This window comes from Lathyrus oleraceus, chromosome 7 (genome assembly GCF_024323335.1).
Source record: "Lathyrus oleraceus cultivar Zhongwan6 chromosome 7, CAAS_Psat_ZW6_1.0, whole genome shotgun sequence".
NCBI lineage: Eukaryota > Viridiplantae > Streptophyta > Magnoliopsida > Fabales > Fabaceae > Lathyrus > Lathyrus oleraceus.
Window position 1 is genome coordinate 117,609,110 of NC_066585.1, and position 5,361 is coordinate 117,614,470.

The 5,361-nt window shown below is 39.8% G+C and overlaps 1 non-coding gene across 1 annotated transcript; it reads left to right on the plus strand.

The window, feature by feature from the left end:
• The first annotated feature begins 4,156 nt into the window (after positions 1–4,156).
• On the plus strand, positions 4,157–4,263 carry LOC127110017 (small nucleolar RNA R71). The gene has a single exon (XR_007797257.1). It is a non-coding gene; the product is annotated as a small nucleolar RNA R71 (small nucleolar RNA).
• Positions 4,264–5,361: the final 1,098 nt, after the last annotated feature.

The window sequence follows — 5,361 nt, forward strand, 5'->3', positions numbered from 1 at the left end:
ACCAGTCTTTCCTTGAGGTGGCGACTGTTTTTTCCAATATTTGTTTGATTTCTCTGTTAGACACTTCCACTTGCCCACTAGTTTGAGGGTGGTAAGGTGTCGCTACTCTATGCCTTACGCCATACTTAAACAGTAGTTTTTCGAGTACCTTAGATATGAAATGCGATCCACCATCACTGACTACTATTCTTGGGACACCAAATCTTGGAAATATTATATTCTTAAAGAGTCTAGTTACTACTCGTGTGTCGTTTGTTGGAGAAGCTATAGCTTCAATCCATTTTGATACGTAGTCAACCGCTACGAGTATGTACTTGTTACCGAAAGAAGGTGGGAAAGGTCCCATGAAATCTATTCCCCACACGTCGAAAATCTCTACTTCCAAAATGCCCTTTTGTGGCATCTCGTCACGTCTAGATATGTTTCCTGTGCGTTGACACCTATCACATTTCTTGATAGCCGCATGCACATCCTTCCATATATTTGGCCAATAAAAACCGGCTTGTAGGATTTTGGAGCAGGTCTTGGATGTACTTGCATGTCCACCATAAGGAGCGGAGTGACAGTGTTGGATTATATTTTCTACCTCTTCTTCGGGTATACACCGACGGAAAATACCATCGGGGCCTCTTTTGAAAAGTAAAGGGTCATCCCAATAATAGTGTTTCATGTCATAGAAGAATCGTTTCTTTTGCTGGTAGGATAAGGTAGGTGGAACTATTCCGGCGGCTAAATAATTGACGAGATCAACGTACCATGGTGTAACACATATAGCTAAGGAGGTTTCTCCTTGTTTATCATTGTTATTTTCTTCCAAAGTAGCTATAAGTTTATCGTACGAGAAATCATCGTTGATCGATGTTCTTTCCGGTTCAAGGTTCTCGAGTCTAGAGAGGTGATCTGCTACTACGTTTTTTGTTCCTTTCTTGTCTTTGATTTCCAAATCGAACTCTTGTAGCAGCAGGATCCATCTTAGGAGTCTAGGTTTAGTATCCTTTTTTGTTAAGAGGTACTTGATAGTAGCGTGGTCAGTGTAAATGATTATTTTGGCTCCAACCAAGTAAGAACGAAATTTATCTAGTGCGAACACCACTGCTAAAAGTTCTTTCTCGGTTGTGGCGTAATTCATTTGTGCTTCATCTAGATTTCTACTTGCGTAGTATATGACGTGAAGCTTTTTATCCTTTCGTTGTCCTAAAACAGCACCCACGGCGTAATCACTGGCATCACACATTATTTCGAATGGTTCATTCCAATCTGGTGTCTGCATTATGGATGCGGAGATCAATGCTTGTTTAAGCGTTTGAAATGCTTCTAAACATTTATTGTCGAAGATGAATTCAGCATCTTTCATCAATAGTCCGGTTAAAGGTTTAGTTATTTTAGAGAAGTCTTTAATGAATTGTCGGTAAAAACCGGCATGTCCTAAGAAGCTTCGTACTTCTCTTACAGTTTTCGGAAGTTGAAGGTTTTCGATTACCTCTATTTTGGCTTTGTCTACCTCAATTCCTCTATTTGAGATGATATGTCCTAGAACAATTCCTTCTTATACCATAAAGTGACATTTTTCCCAGTTAAGTACTAGGTTTACTTTTACACATCGCTCTAGAACTCTTTCTAGGTTTTCAAGACATTCTTCAAAGCTTTGTCCGCATACGGAGAAATCATCCATAAATACTTTCATGATGTTTTCGAGAAAATCGGCGAATAGTGCCATCATGCACCTTTGGAAGGTTGCAGGAGCATTGCACAAGCCAAACGACATTCGTCGATAAGCGAAGGTACCAAAAGGACATGTGAACGTTGTCTTTTCTTGGTCATCAGGATGAATTGGTATTTGAAAGAAGCCTGAGTAACCGTCTAGATAGCAGAAATGAGAATGTTTTGCTAATCGTTCTAACATCTGGTCAATGAATGGTAAAGGGAAATGATCTTTTCGGGTTGCTTTGTTTAGTTTCCTATAGTCAATGCACATTCTCCATCCCGATTCGATTCGTTTAGTTATAGTTTCTCCTTTTTCATTTTCAATAACTGTTATACCTCCTTTCTTCGGTACTACGTGTACAGGACTAACCCATTTGCTATCAGATATAGGATATATGATACCTGCTTCTAATAACTTGGTTACTTCCTTCTTCACTTCCTCACTCAGGATCGAGTTTAGTCTCCTCTGATATTCCCTAGAAGTTTTACAGTCTTCTTCTAGCATGATGCGGTGCATACAAATAGAAGGACTTATTCCTTTAAGGTCGGTGATGTTGTATCCTAGTGCGGTTGGATATTTTCTTAAGATATGCAGGAGTTTTTCGGTTTCGAGTTTTCCTAGGTCTGCATTAACTATCACCGGTCGTTCAAGTTCTAAGTCAAGGAATTCATATCTCAGATTTTTGGGAAGTGTTTTCAGGTCTTGAGTTTGTCTTCTATACTATAGTCAGACGATTTGTCCTTTTCTAACTCTGTTTCTTTTATGCATTCATCGATGATATCCATGTAGTAACATGTGTCTTCTATTGCAGGTGCTTTCAAAAATTTGGAAAGAATGAACTCAATTTTCTCTTCTCCTACTTCGAAAGTGAGTCGTCCTCGTTTTACGTCTATGATTGCACCGGCAGTTGCTAAGAACGGTCTTCCCAGTATAATGGGTGTAACTTCATCTTCTCTAATGTCCATAATTATAAAAACGGTTGGAATGTAGAATTGACCTATGCGCACGGGAACGTTTTCAAGAATTCCTACAGGATATCTAACGGAACGATCTGCTAGTTGCACAGACATTTTAGTTGGTCTTAATTCTCCCATTTCCAGTTTCTTGCATATGGATAAAGGCATAACACTAATACCGGCTCCTAAATCGCATAAGGCCTTGTCTATGACAAATTTTCCTATGTGACAGGGTATAGAGAAACTACCCGGATCTTTAAGTTTAGGAGGCATATTCTGGATTATAGCGCTACATTCAGCAGTGAGTGTAACAGTCTCGCTATCTTCAAGTTTCCTTTTATTAGAAAGAATTTCTTTTAAGAACTTAGCATATGAGGGCATCTGCGTAATAGCTTCTGTAAACGGAATTGTGACGTTTAATTGTTTTAGTAGGTCAACAAAATTTTTAAATTGGCCCGCATCTTTGGTTTTAATAAGCCTTTGAGGGTAAGGGATAGGTGGTTTATAAGGCGGTGGCGGTACATAAGGTTCTTTCTTTTCTACGGTTTCCTTATTACTTTCTTCCTTTTCCTTAGGTTTACTCTCTTCCTCAGTTGACTTTTTAGAGTTTTGGCTCTCAGTTCTTGGATCTACTGGTCCTTCCACTTCCGTTCCACTTCTTAGTATGATTGCATGAGCGTGGCTTTTTGGGTTAGGTTGGGGCTGTCCAGGAAATGTACCAGTTAGGGCAGCAGTAGGCGCTTTTTGTTGAGCTACTTGTGATATTTGTGTTTCCAGCATTTTGTTATGGGTAGCCAGGGCATCTACTTTACTTGCTAGTTGTTTGATTTGTTCGCCAGTGTGTACATTCTGGTTTAAGAAATCTTTATTGGTTTGCTGTTGAGAAGCTATGAAGTTCTCCATCATGATTTCCAAGTTGGATTTCCTAGGAACGTTATTGTTAGGTGTAGATGGGGTCGGCTTTTGGTATCCAGGAGGTATAGCTGGGGCTTGATTTGGAGCTTGTCCTGGTGCGTATAAAGCATTATTACTCTTATATGAAAAATTAGGATGATTCTTCCAGTTTGAGTTATAGGAATGCGAGTAGGGATTTCCTTGAGCATAATTCACTTGCTCTGCTTGGATTCCTGTTAGGAGTTGACAATCTGCAGGAGTGTGACCTTGGATCCCACAGACTTCGCAATTCTGAGTTATGGCAACCACGGTGGCCGGAGGTGATACATTTAAACTTTCAATTTTCTGGACCAGAGCATCCACTTTTGCATTAACATGATCAAGGTTACTTATCTCGTACATGCCAGTTTTCGTTTGAGGTTTTTCTACCATTGTTCGTTCGCTTCCCCACTGATAGTGGTTTTGGGCCATGCTCTCGATAAGTTGATAAGCATCAGTATAAGGTTTGTTCATTAGTGCACCACCTGTGGCGGCGTCTATTGTTAACCTCGTGTTGTACAAGAGACCATTATAGAAGGTATGAATCACTAACCAGTCCTCTAAACCATGGTGTGGACAAAGTCTCATCATGTCTTTGTATCTTTCCCATGCTTCGAAAAGAGACTCGTTATCTTTCTGTTTAAATCCATTTATCTGGGCTCTCAACATAGCTGTTTTGCTCGGAGGAAAATATCGGGCAAGGAAGACTTTCTTCAACTCGTTCCATGTGGTGACTGAGTTGGAAGGAAGAGACTGAAGCCATCTTCTAGCGCTATCTCTTAACGAGAAAGGAAAAAGACGAAGTCGAATTGCCTCTAAAGTGACACCATTAGCTTTAACAGTATCAGCGTATTGGACAAATACAGATAAATGAAGGTTTGGATCCTCGGTAGGATTTCCAGAGAATTGGTTCTGTTGCACTGCTTGCAACAGTGAAGGTTTAAGTTCGAAGTTGTTTTCTTCGATTGCAGGCGGAGCAATACTCGAATGCAGCTCATCTTGCGATGGAGCGGCGTAATCTCGAAGAGCACGAGCTGGTTCTGCCATCTCGGGTATCGGCGAAGGAAGAAGATTTTTGAGATCAGGATTTTCAATAGGAGGGAGATTGTTTGCAGCACGATATTCCCGAATTCGTCGTAAGACTCGGAGATATAGTTCGATGTCGTTGATTCGTAAGTAGAACGGCTCGCCTTGTGAGCGAGTGTGTGGCATACAAATCAACGAAAGAAAGAAAAGAAAAGGAAAATAAGCCTTAGTCTCTACAGCGTAACAGAAGAGTTACGATATCGACTAAATAAAAGTCCCCGGCAACGGCGCCAAAAACTTGATCGCGACTTTATGAGTCGAATTTGGGGTACAAACTGCAAGTGCACAGTTCTATCGCGTAGTTTTAAAAGATATCGATCCCACAGGGACTTATGAATCGATATACCGTTTTCTAAGGTTACTTCGTAAAGCTAAGGCGGGTAATACTTTGATTGTTTGGGAAAAAGTTAAAACTAAAAATAGGATCTAAATTAAATATCAACTAAACGGATATCGGTATGTACTTCGTCGTAATTAGGGAATCAATTCTTCGCTGGGTTTCTTGGTTTTAAAATAAATCTTTTCAGTTGACACTATTGATTAAAAGTCTTATCTCAAACTCTCGCTCTATTGAATAAACTATGATTTTATATTAACGTAGCTGTCACTTATTAGTTAAGTCAAAAACCACTTTTTGAAAACAATAGAATCCGTAGAAACTCTTTTTTAAGAAAATACTAA